The sequence below is a fragment of the Oncorhynchus gorbuscha genome, unplaced genomic scaffold (assembly GCF_021184085.1).
Source record: "Oncorhynchus gorbuscha isolate QuinsamMale2020 ecotype Even-year unplaced genomic scaffold, OgorEven_v1.0 Un_scaffold_551, whole genome shotgun sequence".
In the NCBI taxonomy this organism is placed as follows: Eukaryota; Metazoa; Chordata; class Actinopteri; order Salmoniformes; family Salmonidae; genus Oncorhynchus; species Oncorhynchus gorbuscha.
In genome coordinates this window covers 181,611-205,954 of record NW_025745380.1, presented here as the reverse complement: position 1 = coordinate 205,954, position 24,344 = coordinate 181,611, and the positions used below count along the sequence as shown (strand labels likewise).

Below are 24,344 nucleotides of genomic sequence, written 5' to 3'. Positions count from 1 at the left end.
GGCCCTTTCTATTGGAGCAGACTGTTGGCTAGCTAGGGGATAGATAGGGCCCTCTCTATTGGAGCAGACTGTTGGCTAGCTAGGGGATAGATAGGGCCCTTTCTATTGGAGCAGACTGTTGGCTAGCTAGGGGATAGATAGGGCCCTTTCTATTGGAGCAGACTGTTGGCTAGCTAGGGGATAGATAGGGCCCTTTCTATTGGAGCAGACTGTTGGCTAGCTAGGGGATAGATAGGGCCCTTTCTATTGGAGCAGACTGTTGGCTAGCTAGGGGATAGATAGGGCCCTTTCTATTGGAGCAGACTGTTGGCTAGCTAGGGGATAGATAGGGCCCTTTCTATTGGAGCAGACTTTTGGCTAGCTAGGGGATAGATAGGGCCCTTTCTATTGGAGCAGACTGTTGGCCAGCTAGGGGATAGATAGGGCCCTTTCTATTGGAGCAGACTGTTGGCTAGCTAGGGGATAGATAGGGCCCTTTCTATTGGAGCAGAGATAGGTAGGGCCCTCTCTATTGGAGCAGACTGTTGGCTAGCTAGGGGATAGATAGGGCCCTCTATTGGAGCAGACTGTTGGTTAGCTAGGGGATAGATAGGGCCCTTTCTATTGGAGCAGAGATAGTTAGGGCCCTTTCTATTGGAGCAGACTGTTGGCTAGCTAGGGGATAGATAGGGCCCTCTCTATTGGAGCAGACTGCTGGCTAGCTAGGGGATAGATAGGGCCCTCTCTATTGGAGCAGACTGTTGGCTAGCTAGGGGATAGATAGGGCCCTCTCTATTGAAGCAGACTGTTGGCTAGCTAGGGGATAGATAGGGCCTTTTCTATTGGAGCAGACTGTTGGCTAGCTAGGGGATAGATAGGGCCCTTTCTATTGGAGCAGACTGTTGGCTAGCTAGGGGATAGATAGGGCCCTTTCTATTGGAGCAGACTGTTGGCTAGCTAGGGGATAGATAGGGCCCTTTCTATTGGAGCAGACTGTTGGCTAGCTAGGGGATAGATAGGGCCCTTTCTATTGGAGCAGACTGTTGGCTAGCTAGGGGATAGATAGGGCCCTTTCTATTGGAGCAGACTGTTGGCTAGCTAGGGGATAGATAGGGCCCTTTCTATTGGAGCAGAGATAGGTAGGGCCCTTTCTATTGGAGCAGACTGTTGGCTAGCTAGGGGATAGATAGGGCCCTCTCTATTGGAGCAGACTGCTGGCTAGCTAGGGGATAGATAGGGCCCGCTTTATTGGAGCAGACTGTTGGCTAGCTAGGGGATAGATAGGGCCCTCTCTATTGGAGCAGACTGTTGGCTAGCTAGGGGATAGATAGGGCCCTCTCTATTGGAGCAGACTGTTGGCTAGCTAGGGGATAGATAGGGCCCTTTCTATTGGAGCAGACTGTTGGCTAGCTAGGGGATAGATAGGGCCCTCTCTATTGAAGCAGACTGTTGGCTAGCTAGGGGATAGATAGGGCCCTTTCTATTGGAGCAGACTGTTGGCTAGCTAGGGGATAGATAGGGCCCTTTCTATTGGAGCAGACTGTTGGCTAGCTAGGGGATAGATAGGGCCCTCTCTATTGGAGCAGACTGTTGGCTAGCTAGGGGATAGATAGGGCCCTCTCTATTGGAGCAGACTGTTGGCTAGCTAGGGGATAGATAGGGCCCTCTCTATTGGAGCAGACTGTTGGCTAGCTAGGGGATAGATAGGGCCCTCTCTATTGGAGCAGACTGTTGGCTAGCTAGGGGATAGATAGGGCCCTCTCTATTGGAGCAGACTGTTGGCTAGCTAGGGGATAGATAGGGCCCTTTCTATTGGAGCAGACTGTTGGCTAGCTAGGGGATAGATAGGGCCCTTTCTATTGGAGCAGAGATAGGTAGAGCCCTTTCTATTGGAGCAGACTGTTGGCTAGCTAGGGGATAGATAGGGCCCTTTCTATTGGAGCAGAGATAGGTAGGGCCCTTTCTATTGGAGCAGACTGTTGGCTAGCTAGGGGATAGATAGGGCCCTCTCTATTGGAGCAGACTGTTGGCTAGCTAGGGGATAGATAGGGCCCTCTCTATTGGAGCAGACTGTTGGCTAGCTAGGGGATAGATAGGGCCCTCTCTATTGGAGCAGACTGTTGGTTAGCTAGGGGATAGATAGGGCCCTCTCTATTGGAGCAGACTGTTGGCTAGCTAGGGGATAGATAGGGCCCTTTCTATTGGAGCAGACTGTTGGCTAGCTAGGGGATAGATAGGGCCCTTTCTATTGGAGCAGACTGTTGGCTAGCTAGGGGATAGATAGGGCCCTTTCTATTGGAGCAGACTGTTGGCTAGCTAGGGGATAGATAGGGCCCTCTCTATTGGAGCAGACTGTTGGCTAGCTAGGGGATAGATAGGGCCCTTTCTATTGGAGCAGACTGTTGGCTAGCTAGGGGATAGATAGGGCCCTTTCTATTGGAGCAGAGATAGGTAGAGCCCTTTCTATTGGAGCAGACTGTTGGCTAGCTAGGGGATAGATAGGGCCCTTTCTATTGGAGCAGAGATAGGTAGGGCCCTTTCTATTGGAGCAGACTGTTGGCTAGCTAGGGGATAGATAGGGCCCTCTCTATTGGAGCAGACTGTTGGCTAGCTAGGGGATAGATAGGGCCCTCTCTATTGGAGCAGACTGTTGGCTAGCTAGGGGATAGATAGGGCCCTTTCTATTGGAGCAGACTGTTGGCTAGCTAGGGGATAGATAGGGCCCTTTCTATTGGAGCAGAGATAGGTAGAGCCCTTTCTATTGGAGCAGACTGTTGGCTAGCTAGGGGATAGATAGGGCCCTTTCTATTGGAGCAGAGATAGGTAGGGCCCTTTCTATTGGAGCAGACTGTTGGCTAGCTAGGGGATAGATAGGGCCCTCTCTATTGGAGCAGACTGTTGGCTAGCTAGGGGATAGATAGGGCCCTCTCTATTGGAGCAGACTGTTGGCTAGCTAGGGGATAGATAGGGCCCTCTCTATTGGAGCAGACTGTTGGTTAGCTAGGGGATAGATAGGGCCCTCTCTATTGGAGCAGACTGTTGGCTAGCTAGGGGATAGATAGGGCCCTTTCTATTGGAGCAGACTGTTGGCTAGCTAGGGGATAGATAGGGCCCTTTCTATTGGAGCAGACTGTTGGCTAGCTAGGGGATAGATAGGGCCCTTTCTATTGGAGCAGACTGTTGGCTAGCTAGGGGATAGATAGGGCCCTCTCTATTGGAGCAGACTGTTGGCTAGCTAGGGGATAGATAGGGCCCTTTCTATTGGAGCAGACTGTTGGCTAGCTAGGGGATAGATAGGGCCCTTTCTATTGGAGCAGAGATAGGTAGAGCCCTTTCTATTGGAGCAGACTGTTGGCTAGCTAGGGGATAGATAGGGCCCTTTCTATTGGAGCAGAGATAGGTAGGGCCCTTTCTATTGGAGCAGACTGTTGGCTAGCTAGGGGATAGATAGGGCCCTCTCTATTGGAGCAGACTGTTGGCTAGCTAGGGGATAGATAGGGCCCTCTCTATTGGAGCAGACTGTTGGCTAGCTAGGGGATAGATAGGGCCCTTTCTATTGTAGGATAAATGTAAAACAAGAGTAAATTGTTGCAAAACGTTTTGCAACAGTCTGTGACTAATGTGTTCACCTCTGGAGACTCAACCAGTTGAGAGGGATGCATAACATCGTCACGATCAAGGCAGTGTTGTTGTGGTAAATAGGTTCAGGAAAAATTAGACATCTCTGACTTGAACGCGGTAATATTTAGGATTTGGAAGGACTTTCTGAAATTTCCCTGGAATTGAAATGGAATCAACGCCAACCCTGTCGTCCACTTCATTCACTACCACAGAGACAGAATCACAAACCACTCTTATGATGTACATTTTCTTTTTATTCTGTAGAAAAACAAATATAATTGAATATAGACTAAATAACGGTGACCATCTTTTTTTAAACAAACTGTAAAAGAGAAGTTACAAAATCACTAAAACGTCAAAGTTTGAGTACAAATCCCCCCCTATTTCTTATATAGTGTACTACTTTAGACGAGAAGAAGGCCTTTCTCCTCAGGAAGGTACAGCTGTATAGTGTACTACTTTAGACCAGAGCCCAGAACAAGGCCTTTCTCCTCAGGAAGGTACAGCTGTATAGTGTACTACTTTAGACCAGAGCCCAGAACAAGGCCTTTCTCCTCAGGAAGTTACAGTGTCTACAGAGACAGGAAGCAGGCAGATCTAGGCCACAGGTTAGTACTATAACCCCATAGGATTCTGGTCAAAAGTAGTGCACTATGTAGGGAACAGGGCGCCATAGGCCCAGGTCAAAAGTAGTGCACTATGTAGGGAATAGGGTGCCATAGAGCTCTGGTCAAAAGTAGTACCCTATATAGGGAACAGGGCGCCATAGGCCCTGGTCTAAAGTAGTACCCTATATAGGGAACAGGGCGCCATAGGCCCTGGTCTAAAGTAGTACCCTATATAGGGAACAGGGCGCCATAGGCCCTGGTCTAAAGTAGTACCCTATATAGGGAACAGGGCGCCATAGGTCCTGGTCTAAAGTAGTGCACTATGTAGGGAACAGGGCGCCATAGGCCCTGGTCTAAAGTAGTACCCTATATAGAGAACAGGGCGCCATAGGCCCTGGTCTAAAGTAGTGCACTATGTAGGGAATAGGGCGTCATAGGCCCTGGTCTAAAGTAGTACCCTATATAGGGAACAGGGCGCCATAGGCCCTGGTCTAAAGTAGTGCACTATGTAGGGAACAGGGCGCCATAGGCCCTGGTCTAAAGTAGTACCCTATATAGAGAACAGGGCGCCATAGGCCCTGGTCTAAAGTAGTGCACTATGTAGGGAATAGGGTTCTATGTGAGACTAGTGTAAGGGTTGTAGTATAAGCATATGGACGTACTCTCCTTTGAAGACACAACAAGCTCACACATATTATATAATAATATAACAATATATATATAACAATAACAATATATATAAAACAATATATATATATACACACACTGAACAAAAATGAAAACGCAGCATGGAAAGTGTTGGTTTCATGTTTCATGAGCTGAAATAAATTATCCCAGACATTTTCCATATGAAATGTTTATTCATCTTAAATGTTGTGTACAAATGTGTTTAGTTTAGTGTCAGTGAGTATTTCTCCTTTACCAAGATAATCCAACCACACAATTAAACAGCCTGATCATTACACAGGTGCACCTTGTGCTGGGGGAAATAAAAGGCCACTCTATAAAATGTGCAGTTTTGTCAAACAACACAATGCCACAGATGTCTCAGGTTTTGAGGGAGCGTCAAAATGACATGCTGACTGCAGGAATGTCCACCAGAGCTGTTGCCAGAGAATTTAATGATATTTTATTTATTTATCATAAACTGCCTCCATCGTCGTTTTAATGAATTTGTCAGTACGTCCAACAGGCCTCACAACCACAGACCACGTGTTACCACGCCAACCCAGGACCTCCACATCCGATTTCTTCACTTGCGGGACCCGGACAACTGATAAAACTGTGGGTTTGTCTGAGACCAGCCACCTGGACAGCTGATGAAACTGTGGGTTTGTCTGAGACCAGCCACCCGGACAGCTGATGAAACTGTGGGTTTGTCTGAGACCAGCCACCCGGACAACTGATAAAACTGTGGGTTTGTCTGAGACCAGCCACCCGGACAACTGATAAAACTGTGGGTTTGCAAAACCGAAGAATTTCTGCAGAAATCGCATCAGGAAAGCTCATCTGCGTGCTCGTCATCCTCACCAGGGTCAGTGGGTAAATGCTCACCTTCCATGGCCACTGGCACTCTGGAGAAGTGAGCTCTTCAAGGATGAATCCAGATTTCAACTGTACCGGGCAGATGGCAGACAGCGTGTGGGTGAGCGGTTTGCTGATGGCAGACAGCGTGTGGGTGAGCGGTTTGCTGATGGCAGACAGCGTGTGGGTGAGCGGTTTGCTGATGGCAGACAGCGTGTGGGTGAGCGGTTTGCTGATGGCAGACAGCGTGTGGGTGAGCGGTTTGCTGATGGCAGACAGCGTGTGGGTGAGCGGTTTGCTGATGGCAGACAGCGTGTGGGTGAGCGGTTTGCTGATGGCAGACAGCGTGTGGGTGAGCGGTTTGCTGATGGCAGACAGCGTGTGGGTGAGCGGTTTGCTGATGGCAGACAGCGTGTGGGTGAGCGGTTTGCTGATGGCAGACAGCGTGTGGGTGAGCGGTTTGCTGATGGCAGACAGCGTGTGGGTGAGCGGTTTGCTGATGGCAGACAGCGTGTGGGTGAGCGGTTTGCTGATGGCAGACAGCGTGTGGGTGAGCGGTTTGCTGATGGCAGACATTGTGTGGGTGAGCGGTTTGCTGATGGCAGACATTGTGTGGGTGAGCGGTTTGCTGATGTCAGACATTGTGTGGGTGAGCGGTTTGCAGATGGCAGACATTGTGTGGGTGAGCGGTTTGCTGATGTCAACATTGTGAACAGAGGGCCCCATGGTGGCGGTGGGGTTATGGGCAGGTATAAGCTACGGACAACGAACGAAAATTGCAATTTTATCGATGGCGATTTAAATGCAGAGAGATACCGTGACGAGATCCTGTTGTCGTGCCATTAATCCACCACCATCATGATAATGCTCAGCCCCATGTTACAACGTTCCACAATCAACAGCCTGATCAACTCTATGTGAAGGAGATGTGTTACGCTGCCTGAGGAAAACGGTCACACCAGATACTGACTGATGTTCTGATCCACAACCCCTAGTTTAAAAAAAAGAAGAAGATATTTGCATATCTGTCTTCCCAGTCGTGTGAAATCCATAGATTGGGGCCTAATGAATATATTTAATTATATTTATATCTAATACATCCAGTTCCATTGACTGATTTCCTCATATGAACTGGAACTCAGTAACATCTTAGATGGTGTTTATATTGTGTTGCATATTGTCTCTGCCAACAGCTCTCTGGGCCCAGGCTCAACTAAACTAAACACGCTCAAATGAACGAGGCCCCATGGCGTCTCCCACTGTGTGTGTGGGTGGGTAAGACGAGGAGTGAGTCCAGAATATGTTTTAACAGAAGTCAGAACAACAGCTTGTAACTTTCAGACGATGCAGAAAATAACAACAAGCCAAATATATAATGTATTATAATAGCTCATGTGATGTGGTCCAGGTCGATAGATTTGAACTGTTTGGGGTGTAGAACAGGTTTTAAAAAGGCTTTAGTGGAAACTACTGGTTCTGTCCGGTGACATCAGCGGGTTCTGTCCGATGACATCACAGGCTCTGTTCCGTTCTAGTATGACATCACTGGTTCCATCCGATGACCTCATAGAAGAGAGCTTTGAGGAGGCGAGACTCGTAGGTGACAGTGTTCTTTCCGATGTGCATCCTGTCCTCCTCCAGTGGCTGTTCTATCATGGCTGGCTCTGTCTTACCGTACACTACAGGGAGAGAGGGGAGAGGGGGAGGAGAGGAAAGAGGGAGAGGGGGGAGGGAGAGGAGAGGGGGAGGGGAGGAGGAGAGGGGAGGGAGGGAGGGAGAGGAGGAGGGAGGGATGGAGGGAGAGCAGAGAGGAGGAGAGGAGAGGGGGAGGGAGAGGAGAGAGGGGGGAGGAGAGAGAGAGAGGGAGGAGAGGAGAGAGGGGGAAGGGGAGGGGGAGGGAGAGGAGAGAGGGGGAGGGAGGAGAGGAGAGGAGAGAGGGGAGGGAGAGGAGAGGGGGAGGAGAGGGGAGGGGTGAGGGAGAGGGGGAGGAGAGGAGAGGGGGAGGGAGAGGAGAGGGGGAGGAGAGGGGGAGGGAGAGGAGAGGGGGAGGGAGAGGAGAGAGGGGAGGGAGAGGAGAGAGGGGGAGGGAGAGGGGAGGGGGAGGGAGAGGAGAGAGGGGGGAGGAAGAGGGGAGGGGGAGGGAGGGGAGAGGGGGAGGGAGAGGGTGGAGGAGAGGGGAGGGAGGGAGAGGAGAGGGGGGAGGAGAGGGGGAGGGAGAGGGGGAGGAGAGGGACGAAAGGAGGGTAAATGGTGTGTTGAAACTGTGCATGTGTGTGTGTCTGTCTGCAAGTGTAATTATGTATGTGTGTGTGTGTGTGTGTGTGTGTGTGTGTGTGTGTGTGTGTGTGTGTGTGTGTGTGTGTGTGTGTGTGTGTGTGTGTGTGTGTGTGTGTGTGTGCGTCCGTACCTTCACAGTGCTCCAGGAACTGAATACACTCCTGAACAACTGAGTCCCTGATCATGATCATGTGTTTGGCCGTGTTCTCCAGCAGAGACAGGAAACAGCGCTTAGCATAGAACCAGGTGTCTGTTCCCAGCTACACACACAGGACGACAACCAATGAGAGAAGGATACGAAACCCTGGTCAGAGGAATAGATATGTCCTTCTCGTTCCCTCCTGATTCTTCCAACTAGGATTTATGGAAAACCTGGCTGGACATTGTGTTACCAGAATTTCCCAACCCTGGGGGGGGGGGGGAAATACACTCAGGAGACTCAAAGTCAATTTGACAGGTACCCTGATCTAAACAACTTGTACCTGGCCTGAAAAAACAGTTAAAACCAGTTAAACAAGCTAAAACCAGTTAAAACCAGTTAAACAAGCTAAAACCAGTTAAAACCAGTTAAACAAGCTAAAACCAGTTAAAACCAGTTAAACAAGCTAAAACCAGTTAAAACCAGTTAAAACCAGTTAAAACCAGTTAAATAAGCTAAAACCAGCTAAAACCAGTTAAACAAGCTAAAACCAGCTAACACCAGTTAAACAAGCTAAAACCAGCTAAAACCAGTTAAACAAGCTAAAACCAGTTAAAACCAGTTAAACAAGCTAAAACCAATTAAAACAAGTGTGTGGTTGATAGAGTTGTAGGAATGACAACAACACTCCTACAGAGACACTCTGTGTGTGTTCAGCTGGGCTGAGTGAGCAGACACAGGTGCAGAACTCTGGGCTACGTTTCTGTTGGCCAATATCTTAACAAAGATCAAACACTCTGGAAGGGATGTGTCCCAAATGACACCCTATTCCCTATCTAGTGCACTACTTTAGACCAGAGTAGTGCACTATAATAGGGAATAGGGTGTTATTTGGGACACACTACCAACATGTTTGTCAGGGCTGAAGTGGTAGAAACATCCAAAAACATTGGCTTTCCAAGAGAATGTTCCAGAACTGCCGGATAGAAAAACAATGTGCAACCTTCTTGTTGTACGGTTCCAGACTCTTGATGACACGGGTGATGCCGAAGTCGTAGTTCCCCTTGGCACAGTACAGGGTCCTGGAAGAGACATAGAAACCCCATTAACACAGTACAGGGTCCTGGAAGAGACATAGAAACCCCATTAACACAGTACAGGGTCCTGGAAGAGACATAGAAACCCCATTAACACAGTACAGGGTCCTGGAAGAGACATAGAAACCCTATTAACACAGTACAGGGTCCTGGAAGAGACATAGAAACCCTATTAACACAGTACAGGGTCCTGGAAGAGACATAGAAACCCTATTAACACAGTACAGGGTCCTGGAAGAGAGATATAAACCCTATTAACACAGTACAGGGTCCTGGAAGAGAGATATAAACCCCATTAACACAGTACAGGGTCCTAGAAGAGGCATAGAAACACCATTAACACAGTACAGGGTCCTGGAAGAGGCATAGAAACCCTATTAACACAGTACAGGGTCCTGGAAGAGACATATAAACCCTATTAACACAGTACAGGGTCCTGGAAGAGACATAGAAACCCCATTAACACAGTACAGGGTCCTGGAAGAGAGATATAAACCCCATTAACACAGTACAGGGTCCTGGAAGAGACATATAAACCCCATTAACACAGTACAGGGTCCTGGAAGAGGCATAGAAACACTATTAACACAGTACAGGGTCCTGGAAGAGACATATAAACCCCATTAACACAGTGTCGGAGATCTTTGTGGGCTATACTCGGCCTTGTCTCAGGATGGTAAGTTGGTGGTTGAAGATTTCCCTCTAGTGGTGTGGGGGCTGTGCTTTGGCAAAGTGGGTGGGGTTATATCCTTCCTGTTTGGCCCTGTCCGAGGGTGTCCTCGGATGGGGCCACAGTGTCTCCTGACCCCTCCTGTCTCAGCCTCCAGTATTTATGCTGCAGTAGTTTATGTGTCGGGGGGCTGGGGTCAGTTTGTTTATCTGGAGTACTTCTCCTGTCCTATTCAGGTGTCCTGTGTGAATCTAAGTGTGCGTTCTCTAATTCTCTCCTTCTCTCTTTCTTTCTCTCTCTCTCTCGGAGGACCTGAGCCCTAGGACCATGCCCCAGGACTACCTGACATGATGACTCCTTGCTGTCCCCAGTCCACCTGGCCATGCTGCTGCTCCAGTTTCAACTGGCCTGGGCCCTAGGACCATGTCCCAGGACTACCTGACATGAGGACTCCTTGCTGTCCCCAGTCCACCTGGCCATGCTCCTGCTCCAGTTTCAACTGTTCTGCCTTACTATTATTCAACCATGCTGGTCATTTATGAACATTTGAACATCTTGGCCACGTTCTGTTATAATCTCCACCCGGCACAGCCAGAAGAGGACTGGCCACCCCACATATGCTCTCTCTAATTCTCTCTTTCTTTCTCTCTCTCGGAGGACCTGAGCCCTAGGACCGTGCCCCAGGACTACCTGACATGATGGCTCCTTGCTGTCCCCAGTCCACCTGACTGTGCTGCTGCTCCAGTTTCAACTGTTCTGCCTTATTATTATTTGACCATGCTGGTCATTTATGAACATTTGAACATCTTGGTCATGTTCTGTTATAATCTCTACCCGGCACAGCCAGAAGAGGACTGGCCACCCCACATAGCCCGGTTCCTCTCTAGGTTTCTTCCTAGGTTTTGGCCTTTCTAGGGAGTTTTTCCTAGCCACCGTGCTTTTACACCTGCATTGTTTGCTGTTTGGGGTTTTAGGCTGGGTTTCTGTACAGCACTTTGAGATATCAGCTGATGTACGAAGGGCTATATAAATAAATTTGATTTGATTTGATTTGAGTACAGAGTCCTGGAAGAGACATATAAACCCCATTAACACAGTACAGAGTCCTGGAAGAGACATAGAAACCCCATTAACACAGTACAGGGTCCTGGAAGAGACATAGAAACCCCATTAACACAGTACAGAGTCCTGGAAGAGACATATAAACCCCATTAACACAGAACAGGGTCCTGGAAGATATAAACCCCATTAACACAGAACAGGGTCCTAGAAACACCATTAACACAGTACAGAGTCCTGGAAGAGACATAGAAACACCATTAACACAGTTTAGTGTAACAGACCCTGTCAATGTAACCAGTGATGTAGTGGTAAAACAATAGTAACGGCTCCCTATAATTTCAATGCATTTTGCCCCCAAAAGGTGGGTGAGAAGAGTTTCTGTAAGTTCCCCTCCACTATACCGCTGAAGGACCGTGTAAATCCAACTCACCCTATCACCAGGTTGACGATACAGAGGTGGAAGACTTTCTTATCGGGGTCGTCGTAGGAGATCTGTTCTTCCTCCTTCTCGATCTTCCTCATCAGTTCTTCAGCCTGAGGAGAACGGGGTTACAGGGACAGTGGTGGGATCAGATGTTTCACTGTGTTTTATACTGTAAACTCACTCACTCACTCACTCACTCACTCACTCACTCACTCACTCACTCACTCACTCACTCACTCACTCACTCACTCACTCACTCACTCACTCACTCACTCACTCACTCACCACTCACCACTCACTCACTCACTCACTCACTCACTCACTCACTCACTCACTCACTCCTACCTCTTCGTTCTGGCTGGTCATGATATAGGAGACACACAGGTTAGCCAGCACAACAGCACTGACATTCAGGATCTGGAGAGGGGGAAGAGAGAAAGAGAAGGGGGCGAGAGAGAGGGGGGGGAGAGAGAGAGAGAGAGAGAGAGAGAGAGAGAGAGAGAGAGAGAGAGAGAGAGAGAGAGAGAGAGAGAGAGAGAGAGAAACAGAGAGAGAGAGAGAGAAGAGAGAGAAGAGAGAGAGAGAGAGAGAGAGAGAGAGAGAGAGAGAGAGAGAGAGAGAGAGAGAGAGAGAGAGAGAGAGAGAGAGAGAGAGAGAGAAATAGAGAGAGAGATAGATAGAGACAGAGAAAGAGAGAGACAGAGAGAAATAGAGAGAGAGATAGAGAGAAGGGAGAGAGAGGGGAGAGAGAGAGAGAGAGACAGAGAGACAGAGATAGAGAGAGAGAGAGAAGGGAGAGAGAGAGACAGAGAGAGAGAGAGAAGGGAGAGAGAGAGACAGAGAGAGAGAGGGAGAGAGAGAGAGAGAGAGAGAGAGAGAGAGGGAGAGAGAGAGAGAGAGAGAGAGAGAGAGAGAGAGAGAGAGAGAGAGAGAGAGAGAGATCAGTCAGAAGGACACTGGGAGTAGAGGGCAGACCTGCGTTGGTAAACTGTGGATGTTCAACATTTCATCACTCCAGAAACACTAAAGTATCATGCAGAGATGAGACACAGCATTCAGAGCATCCCTAATGGCACCCTGTTCCCTACATAGTGCACTACCTTTGACCAGAGTGCTATGGGCGATGGGCAAAATCAGTGCACTTTGTAGGGAATAAGGGACCATTTGGGACTCGTGCCAAAGTGTGAGACTGGCCACTGCATTCAGAGTCACTGCACTCTGCCACCAGAGGTGAGACTGGCCACTGCATTCAGAGTCACTGCACTCTGCCACCAGAGGTGAGACTGGCCACTGCATTCAGAGTCACTGCACTCTCCCACCAGGGGTGAGACTGGCCACTGCATTCAGAGTCACTGCACTCTCCCACCAGCGGTGAGACTGGCCACTGCATTCAGAGTCACTGCACTCTCCCACCAGGGGTGAGACTGGCCACTGCATTCAGAGTCACTGCACTCTCCCACCAGAGGTGAGACTGGCCACTGCATTCAGAGTCACTGCACTCTGCCACCAGGGGCGAGACTGGCCACTGCATTCAGAGTCACTGCACTCTCCCACCAGAGGTGAGACTGGCCACTGCATTCAGAGTCACTGCACTCTCCCACCAGGGGTGAGACTGGCCACTGCATTCAGAGTCACTGCACTCTCCCACCAGGGGTAAGACTGGCCACTGCATTCAGAGTCACTGCACTCTCCCACCAGGGGTAAGACTGGCCACTGCATTCAGAGTCACTGCACTCTCCCACCAGGGGTGAGACTGGGGTACAGGGACGTGGGTGTTACCGAGGGTTTACGTCGGCAGGGACACTCCTGTATATTACAGTGTTCCAGCTATGTAGCCAGCAGGGGAACAGAGACAGGATTCATTTCAACAGCAGCATGACATCACCAGACCTCCTATTATCCTGTAGTCTGTATGACTACGGTCAACAGAACTATAGTCTGTATGACTACGGTCAACAGAACTATAGTCTATATGACTACGGTCAACAGTACTATAGTCTATATGACTACGGTCAACAGAACTATAGTCTATATGACTACGGTCAACAGAACTATAGTCTATATGACTACGGTCAACAGAACTATAGTCTATATGACTACGGTCAACAGAACTATAGTCTATATGACTACGGTCAACAGAACTATAGTCTATAGTCTATATGACTACGGTCAACAGAACTATAGTCTATATGACTACGGTCAACAGAACTATAGTCTATATGACTACGGTCAACAGAACTATAGTCTATATGACTACGGTCAACAGAACTATAGTCCATATGACTACGGTCAACAGAACTATAGTCTATATGACTACGGTCAACAGAACTATAGTCTATATGACTACGGTCAACAGAACTATAGTCTATATGACTACGGTCAACAGAACTATAGTCTATATGACTACGGTCAACAGAACTATAGTCTATATGACTACGGTCAACAGAACTATAGTCTATATGACTACGGTCAACAGAACTATAGTCTATATGACTACGGTCAACAGAACTATAGTCTATGACTACGGTCAACAGAACTATAGTCTCTATGACTACGGTCAACAGAACTATAGTCTATATGACTACGGTCAACAGAACTATAGTCTGTATGACTACGGTCAACAGAACTATAGTCTGTATGACTACGGTCAACAGAACTATAGTCTAGTCTGTATGACTACGGTCAACAGAACTATAGTCTGTATGACTACGGTCAACAGAACTATAGTCTATATGACTACGGTCAACAGAACTATAGTCTGTATGACTACGGTCAACAGAACTATAGTCTGTATGACTACGGTCAACAGAACTATAGTCTGTATGACTACGGTCAACAGAACTATAGTCTGTATGACTACGGTCAACAGAACTATAGTCTATATGACTACGGTCAACAGAACTATAGTCTATATGACTACGGTCAACAGAACTATAGTCTATATGACTACGGTCAACAGAACTATAGTCTATATGACTACGGTCAACAGAACTATAGTCTATATGACTACGGTCAACAGAACTATAGTCTCTATGACTACGGTCAACAGAACTATAGTCTGTATGACTACGGTCAACAGAACTATAGTCTGTATGACTACGGTCAACAGAACTATAGTCTCTATGACTACGGTCAACAGAACTATAGTCTCTATGACTACGGTCAACAGAACTATAGTCTGTATGACTACGGTCAACAGAACTATAGTCTGTATGACTACGGTCAACAGAACTATAGTCTATATGACTACGGTCAACAGAACTATAGTCTATATGACTACGGTCAACAGAACTATAGTCTATATGACTACGGTCAACAGAACTATAGTCTATATGACTACGGTCAACAGAACTATAGTCTATATGACTACGGTCAACAGAACTATAGTCTGTATGACTACGGTCAACAGAACTATAGTCTATATGACTACGGTCAACAGAACTATAGTCTATATGACTACGGTCAACAGAACTATAGTCTATATGACTACGGTCAACAGAACTATAGTCTATATGACTACGGTCAACAGAACTATAGTCTATATGACTACGGTCAACAGAACTATAGTCTGTATGACTACGGTCAACAGAACTATAGTCTGTATGACTACGGTCAACAGAACTATAGTCTATATGACTACGGTCAACAGAACTATAGTCTGTATGACTACGGTCAACAGAACTATAGTCTGTATGACTACGGTCAACAGAACTATAGTCTATATGACTACGGTCAACAGAACTATAGTCTGTATGACTACGGTCAACAGAACTATAGTCTGTATGACTACGGTCAACAGAACTATAGTCTATATGACTACGGTCAACAGAACTATAGTCTATATGACTACGGTCAACAGAACTATAGTCTATATGACTACGGTCAACAGAACTATAGTCTATGACTACGGTCAACAGAACTATAGTCTCTATGACTACGGTCAACAGAACTATAGTCTATATGACTACGGTCAACAGAACTATAGTCTATATGACTACGGTCAACAGAACTATAGTCTGTATGACTACGGTCAACAGAACTATAGTCTGTATGACTACGGTCAACAGAACTATAGTCTGTATGACTACGGTCAACAGAACTATAGTCTATATGACTACGGTCAACAGAACTATAGTCTGTATGACTACGGTCAACAGAACTATAGTCTGTATGACTACGGTCAACAGAACTATAGTCTGTATGACTACGGTCAACAGAACTATAGTCTGTATGACTACGGTCAACAGAACTATAGTCTATATGACTACGGTCAACAGAACTATAGTCTATATGACTACGGTCAACAGAACTATAGTCTATATGACTACGGTCAACAGAACTATAGTCTATATGACTACGGTCAACAGAACTATAGTCTATATGACTACGGTCTATATGACTACGGTCAACAGAACTATAGTCTATATGACTACGGTCAACAGAACTATAGTCTATATGACTACGGTCAACAGAACTATAGTCTGTATGACTACGGTCAACAGAACTATAGTCTATATGACTACGGTCAACAGAACTATAGTCTATATGACTACGGTCAACAGAACTATAGTCTGTATGACTACGGTCAACAGAACTATAGTCTATATGACTACGGTCAACAGTAGTTCACTACAGGAGGCCCGTAAACATTCAAAAGGTTTTACACTGTGCCTTAGGAAAGCATTCAGTCCTCTTGACTTTTCCAAAAACGTTGCTACGTTACAGCCTTATTCTAAAATGGATAAAATAACACACACAATAACCACACACAATAACCACACACAATAACCACACACAATAACCACACACAATAACCACACACAATAACCACACACAATAACCACACACAATAACCACACACAATAACCACACACAATAACCACACACAATAACCACACACAATAACCACACACAATAACCACACACAATAACCACACACAATAACCACACACAATAACCACACACAATAACCACACACAATAAACACACAATAACCACACACAATAACCACACACAATAACCACACACAATAACCACACACAATAACCACACACAATAACCACACACAATAACCACACACAATAACCACACACAATAACCACACACAATAACCACACACAATAACCACACACAATAACCACACACAATAACCACACACAATAACCACACACAATAACCACACACAATAACCACACACAATAACCACACACAATAACCACACACAATAACCCAAAACGAGAAAGCGAAAGCAGTTTTCTAGATTTTTTGCGAAAAAAATAAAATAAAATAAAAGAATGATCTTATTTACATCAGTATTCAGACCCTTTTCTATGAGACTTGATCTCAGGTGCATCCTGTTTCCATTGATCATCCTTCAGATGTTTCTACAACTTGATTGGAGTCCACCTGTGGTACATTCTATTGATTGGTCATGATTAGGAAAGGCACACACCTGTCTATATGAAAGGTTCCACAGTTGACAGTGTATGTCAGAGAAAAAACCCAAGCCATGTTGTGGTAGAAGGAATTGTCCGTAAAGCTCAGAGACAGGATTGTGTCGAGGCACAGATCTGGGGAAGGGTACCAAAACATTTCTGCAGAGTTGAAGGACCCAGTGGCCCCATCATTCTTAAATGGAAGATGTTTGGAACCACCAAGACTCTTCCTAGAGCTGGCTGCCCGGCCAAACTGAGCAATCGGGGGGAGAAGGACCTTGGTCAGAGAGGTGACCAAGAACCTGATGGTCACTCTGACAGAGCTCCAGAGTTCCTCTGTGGAGATGGGAGAACCTTGCAGAAGGACAACCATCTCTGCAGTACTCCACCAATCAGGCCTTTATGGTAGAGTGGCCAGACAGAAGCCACTCCTCAGGAAAAGGCACATCACAGCCCGCTAGGAATTTGCCAAAAGGCACCTAAAGGACTCTCAGACCATGAGAAACAATATTCTCTGGTCTGATGAAACCAAGATTGAACTCTTTGGTCTGAATGCCATGCATTACGTCTGGAGGATATCTGGCACCATCCCTACGGTGAAGCATGGTGGTGGCACCATCCCTACGGTGAAGCATGGTGGTGGCACCATCCCTACAGTGAAGCATGGTGGTGGCAGCATCATGCTGTGGGGATGTTTTTCAGCGGCAGGGACTAGGAGACTAGTCAGGATGGAGGGAAAGATGAATGAAGCAGAGTACACAGAGATCCATGATGAAAACCTGGACCTCAGACTGGGGCGAAGGTTCACCTTCCAACAGGACGACGACCCTAAGCACACAGCCAAGACAACGCAGGTGTGGCTTCGGGACAAGTCACTGAATGTCCTTGTTGCCCAGCCGGCGCCCAGACTTGAACATCTCTGGAGAGACCTGAAAATAGCTGTGCAGCGACGCTCCCCATCCAACCTGACAGAGCTTCAGAGGATCTGCAGAGAAGAATGGGAGAAACTCCCCAAATACAGGTGTGCCAAGCTTGTAGCGTCATACCCAAGAAGACTCAAGGCTGTAATCTCTGCCAAAGTACTGAGTAAAGGGTCTGAATACTTATGTAAATGTGATATTTCAGTTTTTATTTGTAATAAATTAGCATTCTTTTTTTTTACTTCATCATTATGGGGTATTGTGTGTAGGTTGATGAGGGAAAAAAATATTTTAATAAATTTTAGAATAAGGCTGTAAATGTAACAAAGTGTGGAAAAAGTCAAGGGGTCTGAATATTTTCCTGAAGGCAATTTATGTGATCCCTCCCTCTCTCCTCTCTCCCCCTCTCACCTCTCTCCCCCCCATCTCCCTCCCTCTCTCCTTTCTCTCCCATCTCCCTCCCTCTCTCCTCTCTCTCCCTCTCTCCTCTCTCCCCCCATCTCCCTCCCTCTCTCCCTCTCTCCTCTCTCCCCCCCCATCTCCCTCCCTCTCTCCTTTCTCTCCCATCTCCCTCCCTCTCTCCTTTTTCTCCCATCTCCCTCCCTCTCTCCTTTCTCCCCCATCTCTCTCCCTCTCTCCTCTCTCCCCCATCTCCCTCCCTCTCTCCTCTATCCCCATCTCCCTCCCCTCTCTCCTCTCTCCCCCATCTCCCTCCCTCTCTCCCATCTCCCTCCCTCTCTCCTTTCTCCCCCATCTCCCTCCCTCTCTCCCATCTCCCTCCCTTTCTCCTTTCTCCCCATCTCTCTCCCTCTCTCCTCTCTCCCTACCATCTCCCTCCCTCTCTCCTCTATCCCCCATCTCCCTCCCTCTCTCCTCCATCTCCCTCCCTCTCTCCTTTCTCCCCATCTCCCTCCCTCTCTCCTTTCTCCCCCATCTCCCACCCTCTCTCCTTTCTCCCCCATCTCCCTCCCTCTCTCCTTTCTCCCCCATCTCCCTTCCTCTCTCCCCCATCTCCCTCCCTCTCTCCTTTCTCCCCCATCTCCCTCCCTCTCTCCTCCATCTCCCACCCCCTCCTTTCTCCCCCATCTCCCTCCCTCTCTCCTTTCTCCCCCATCTCCCTCCCTCTCTCCCCCATCTCCCTCCCTCTCTCCTTTCTCCCCCATCTCCCTCCCTCTCTCCTCCATCTCCCTCCCTCTCTCCTTTCTCCCCCATCTCCCTCCCTCTCTCCTTTCTCCCCCATCTCCCTCCCTCTCCTTTCTCCCCCATCTCCCTCCCTCTCTCCTTTCTCCCCCATCTCCCTCCCTCTCTCCCCCATCTCCCTCCCTCTCTCCCTCCCTCTCCCCCATCTCCCTCCCTCTCTCCTTTCTCCCCCATCTCCCTCCCTCTCTCCTTCTCCCCCATCTCCCTCCCTCTCTCCCCCATCTCCCTCCCTCTCTCCCATCTCCCTCCCTCTCTCCTTTCTCCCCCATCTCCCTCCCTCTCTCCCATCTCCCTCCCTCTCTCCCCCATCTCCCTCCCTCTCTCCTTTCTCCCCCATCTCCCTCCCTCTCTCCCATCTCCCTCCCTCTCTCCCATCTCCCTCCCTCTCTCCCATCTCCCTCCCTCTCTCCTTCCTCCCCCATCTCCCTCCCTCTCTCCCCCATCTCCCTCCCTCTCTCCCATCCTCTCTCCTTTCTCCCCCATCTCCCTCCCTCTCTCCTTCCTCCCCCATCTCCCTCCCTCTCTCCCCCATCTCCCTCCCTCTCTCCCATCTCCCTCCCTCTCTCCTTTCTCCCCCATCTCCCTCCCTCTCTCCCATCTCCCTCCCTTTCTCCTTTCTCCCCCATCTCTCTCCCTCTCTCCTCTCTCCCTACCATCTCCCTCCCTCTCTCCTCTATCCCCCATCTCCCTCCCTCTCTCCTCCATCTCCCTCCCTCTCTCCTTTCTCCCCCATCTCCCTCCCTCTCTCCTTTCTCCCCCATCTCCCACCCTCTCTCCTTTCTCCCCCATCTCCCTCCCTCTCTCCTTTCTCCCCCATCTCCCTCCCTCTCTCCTTTCTCCCCCATCTCCCTCCCTCTCTCCTTTCTCCCCCATCTCCCTCCCTCTCTCCCCCATCTCCCTCCCTCTCTCCCCCATCTCCCTCCCTCTCTCCTTCCTCCCCCATCTCCCTCCCTCTCCCCCATCTCCCTCCCTCTCTCCCCATCTCCCTCCCTCTCTCCCCCATCTCCCTCCCTCTCTCCCCCATCTCCCTCCCCTCCTTCCTCCCCCATCTCCCTCCCTCTCTCCCTCCCTCTCTCCCCCATCTCTCTCCCTCTCTCCCCCATCTCCCTCCCTCTCTCCCCCATCTCCCTCCCTCTCTCCCCCATCTCCCTCCCTCTCTCCCCCATCTCCCTCCCTCTCCCCCATCTCCCTCCCTCTCTCCCCCATCTCCCTCCCTCTCTCCCCCATCTCCTCCCTCTCTCCCCCATCTCCCTCCCTCTCTCCCTCCCTCTCCCCCATCTCCCTCCCTCTCTCCCCCATCTCCCTCCCTCTCTCCCCCATCTCCCTCCCTCTCTCCCCCATCTCCCTCCCTCTCTCCCCCATCTCCCTCCCTCCCTCCCTCTCTCCCCCATCTCCCTCCCCCTCTCTCCCCCATCTCCCTCCCTCTCTCCCCCATCTCCCTCCCCTCTCCTTCCTCCCCCATCTCCCTCCCTCTCTCCCCCATCTCCCTCCCTCTCTCCCCCATCTCCCTCCCTCTCTCCCCCATCTCCCTCCCCCTCCCTCCCTCTCTCCCCCATCTCCCCCATCTCCCTCCCCCCCTCCCTCCCTCTCTCCCCCATCTCCCTCCCTCTCTCCCCCATCTCCCTCCCTCTCTCCCCCATCTCCCTCCCTCTCCCCCATCTCCCTCCCTCTCTCCCCCATCTCCCTCCCTCTCTCCCCCATCTCCCTCCCTCTCTCCCCCATCTCCCCCCTCTCTCCCCCATCTCCCTCCCTCTCTCCCCCATCTCCCTCCCTCTCTCCCCCATCTCCCTCCCTCTCCCCCCATCTCCCTCCCTCTCTCCCCCATCTCCCTCCCTCTCTCCCCCATCTCCCTCCCTCTCTCCCCCATCTCTCTCCCTCCCTCTCTCCCCCATCTCCCTCCCTCTCTCCCCCATCTCCCTCCCTCATCTCCCTCCCTCTCTCCCCCATCTCCCTCCCTCTCTCCCCCATCTCCCTCCCTCTCTCCCCCATCTCCCTCCCTCTCTCCCCCATCTCCCTCCCTCTCTCCCCCCATCTCCCTCCCTCTCTCCCCCATCTCCCTCCCTCTCTCCCCCATCTCCCTCCCTCTCCAGTTAACTCACGTTGTTGTAGTGTTTCTTAACGATGGGTTCGTAAAAGCCGATGGCTTCCTTGTACTTGTTCTCCTGCATGAAGAGAACGTGAGCCACGTTGAGCTTCCAGGTGTCGTGTTCGTTGCAGAACTCCACCGACTTACGGAAGATCTTCTCAACCATCTGGTAGTTCTCCCTGTTCCAGTAGATCTTAGCCTGGGCCATCAGAACTGGGATGTACCTATAGGACAACAGTTATATACCAGTAGATCTTAGCCTGGGTTATCAGCACTGGGATGTACCTACAGGACAACAGTTATATACCAGTAGATCTTAGCCTGGGTTATCAGCACTGGGATGTACCTACAGGACAACAGTTATATACCAGTAGATCTTAGCCTGGGTTATCAGCACTGGGATGTACCTATAGGACAGGACAACAGTTATATACCAGCAGATCTTAGCCTGGGTTATCAGCACTGGGATGTACCTACAGGACAACAGTTATATACCAGTAGATCTTAGCCTGGGTTATCAGCACTGGGATGTACCTATAGGACAGGACAACAGTTATATACCAGTAGATCTTAGCCTGGGTTATCAGCACTGGGATGTACCTACAGGACAGGACAGCAGTTATATACCAGTAGATCTTAGCCTGGGTTATCAGCACTGGGATGTACCTACAGGACAACAGTTATATACCAGTAGATCTTAGCCTGGGTTATCAGCACTGGGATGTACCTACAGGACAGGACAACAGTTATATACCAGTAGATCTTAGCCTGGGTTATCAGCACTGGGATGTACCTACAGGACAGGACAACAGTTATATACCAGTAGATCTTAGCCTGGGTTATCAGCACTGGGATGTACCTACAGGATAGGACAACAGTTATATACCAGTAGCCCAATTTTTCAGTTTTTGATTTGTTAAAAAAGTTTGAAATATCCAATAAATGTCGTTCCACTTCATGATTGTGTCCCACTTGTTGTTGATTCTTCACAAAAAAATACAGTTTTATATCTTTATGTTTGAAGCCTGAAATGTGGCAAAAGGTCGCAAAGTTCAAGGGGGCCGAATACTTTCGCAAGGCACTGTATATAAACTGGAGTGGACTTATGGAAAGGCTCAGTAAGGCATGTTTTATAAATATATATATATATATATATATACACACTGGAGTGGACTCATGGAAAGGCTCAGTAAGAGTATAGTATATATATATATAAGTTAAGAGTTAAGTCCCGCAGCGTCAGCTCCCAACTTTTAAAGCAGGAACCCCTATAGCAGTAAATGTTAGCCTGGGGGAATCACCAATACAGAAGAAGAGGAGATACACCATTCAGACAACCAGACAGGGAGAAGGTCCAGACCAGCCACCAATCAGACAGGGAGAAGGTCCAGACCAGCCACCAATCAGACAGGGAGAAGGTCCAGACCAGCCACCAATCAGACAGGGAGAAGGTCCAGACCAGCCACCAATCAGACAGGGAGAAGGTCCAGACCAGCCACCAATCAGACAGGGAGAAGGTCCAGACCAGCCACCAATCAGACAGGGAGAAGGTCCAGACCAGCCACCAATCAGACAGGGAGAAGGTCCAGACCAGCCACCAATCAGACAGGGAGAAGGTCCAGACCAGCCACCAATCAGACAGGGAGAAGGTCCAGACCAGCCACCAATCAGACAGGGAGAAGGTCCAGACCAGCCACCAATCAGACAGGGAGAAGGTCCAGACCAGCCACCAATCAGGAAGGGAGAAGGTCCAGACCAGCCACAATCAGACAGGAGAAGGTCCAGACCAGCCACCAATCAGACAGGGAGAAGGTCCAGACCAGCCACCAATCAGGAAGGGAGAAGGTCCAGACCAGCCACCAATCAGACAGGGAGAAGGTCCAGACCAGCCACCAATCAGACAGGGAGAAGGTCCAGACCAGCCACCAATCAGGAAGGGAGAAGGTCCAGACCAGCCACCAATCAGACAGGGAGAAGGTCCAGACCAGCCACCAATCAGACAGGGAGAAGGTCCAGACCAGCCACCAATCAGACAGGGAGAAGGTCCAGACCAGCCACCAATCAGGAAGGGAGAAGGTCCAGACCAGCCACCAATCAGACAGGGAGAAGGTCCAGACCAGCCACCAATCAGACAGGGAGAAGGTCCAGACCAGCCACCAATCAGACAGGGAGAAGGTCCAGACCAGCCACCAATCAGGAAGGGAGAAGGTCCAGACCAGCCACCAATCAGACAGGGAGAAGGTCCAGACCAGCCACCAATCAGACAGGGAGAAGGTCCAGACCAGCCACCAATCAGGAAGGGAGAAGGTCCAGACCAGCCACCAATCAGACAGGGAGAAGGTCCAGACCAGCCACCAATCAGACAGGGAGAAGGTCCAGACCAGCCACCAATCAGACAGGGAGAAGGTCCAGACCAGCCACCAATCAGACAGGGAGAAGGTCCAGACCAGCCACCAATCAGGAAGGGAGAAGATCAAGACCAGCCACCAATCAGGAAGGGAGAAGGTCCAGACCAGCCACCAATCAGACAGGGAGAAGGTCCAGACCAGCCACCAATCTGGAAGGGAGAAGGTCCAGACCAGCCACCAATCAGACAGGGAGAAGGTCCAGACCAGCCACCAATCAGACAGTGAGAATGTCCAGACCAGCCACCAATCAGACAGGGAGAAGGTCCAGACCAGCCACCAATCAGGGAAGAATAATGGACCAAAGTGACCAACCAGCAGAGTAGGTGAGGTAAGTCACCAATCAGGGAAGAGAAAGGTGAGACAAGCTACCAATCAGACAGGAGAATACTCGGTAGGGGCGGGGTCTACTCACTTCTCCACCATCTCATCGTAGTCCTGGAGGGTTTTCTTCAAGGCTTCGTTATCCCGGGCTAGTCTGGCTTCCTGTATCTGAGAGACAAAGATTACACACAGGTCACGGGCTAGTCTGGCTTCCTGTATCTGAGAGACAAAGATTACACACAGGTCACGGACTAGTCTGGCTTCCTGTATCTTAGAGACAAAGATAACACACAGGTCACGGGCTAGTCTGGCTTCCTGTATCTGAGAGACAAAGATTACACACAGGTCACGGACTAGTCTGGCTTCCTGTATCTGAGAGACAAAGATTACACACAGGTCACGGGCTAGTCTGGCTTCCTGTATCTCAGAGACAAAGACTACACACAGGTCACGGGCTAGTCTGGCTTCCTGTATCCTAGAGACAAAGATTACACACAGGTCACGGGCTAGCCTGGCTTCCTGTATCTTAGAGACAAAGACTACACACAGGTCACGGGCTAGTCTGGCTTCCTG

The 24,344-nt window shown here is 49.3% G+C and overlaps 1 pseudogene; it reads right to left on the bottom strand.

Annotated features, from left to right (window-relative positions):
- Nucleotides 1-6,381: 6,381 nt before the first annotated feature.
- Nucleotides 6,382-24,344, bottom strand: part of LOC124018614 — a 53,380-nt pseudogene continuing 35,417 nt past the window's right edge.